This window comes from Penaeus monodon, chromosome 27 (genome assembly GCF_015228065.2).
Source record: "Penaeus monodon isolate SGIC_2016 chromosome 27, NSTDA_Pmon_1, whole genome shotgun sequence".
NCBI classification, from domain to species: domain Eukaryota; kingdom Metazoa; phylum Arthropoda; class Malacostraca; order Decapoda; family Penaeidae; genus Penaeus; species Penaeus monodon.
In genome coordinates this window covers 34,395,017-34,395,304 of record NC_051412.1, presented here as the reverse complement: position 1 = coordinate 34,395,304, position 288 = coordinate 34,395,017, and positions in this window count along the sequence as shown.

Sequence of the window (288 nt, the reverse complement as noted above, 5' to 3'; positions counted from 1 at the left end):
GATGCCCTATTCGCCTTTACCTCATAAATTTCTACATAGGCTTTTTCTACTAATTACAGGCCATGAGGAGGCAACACTGCACTCACGAGAAAAAAAACAAACTCATTTGGCTACGTATATTCTTTAGGGGGTGCGGGGGGGGGGGATGCAAAAGACACGCCAAGATTACTTTTTTCTGTAGTGGATTTGTACTTGTCATATGTTGAAATTTAAATAAATCCATTTCATATCAAGTTCTATTTCAAAATTAATATTGAACAAAATTAAAAACTACGTGTTCACTTGATA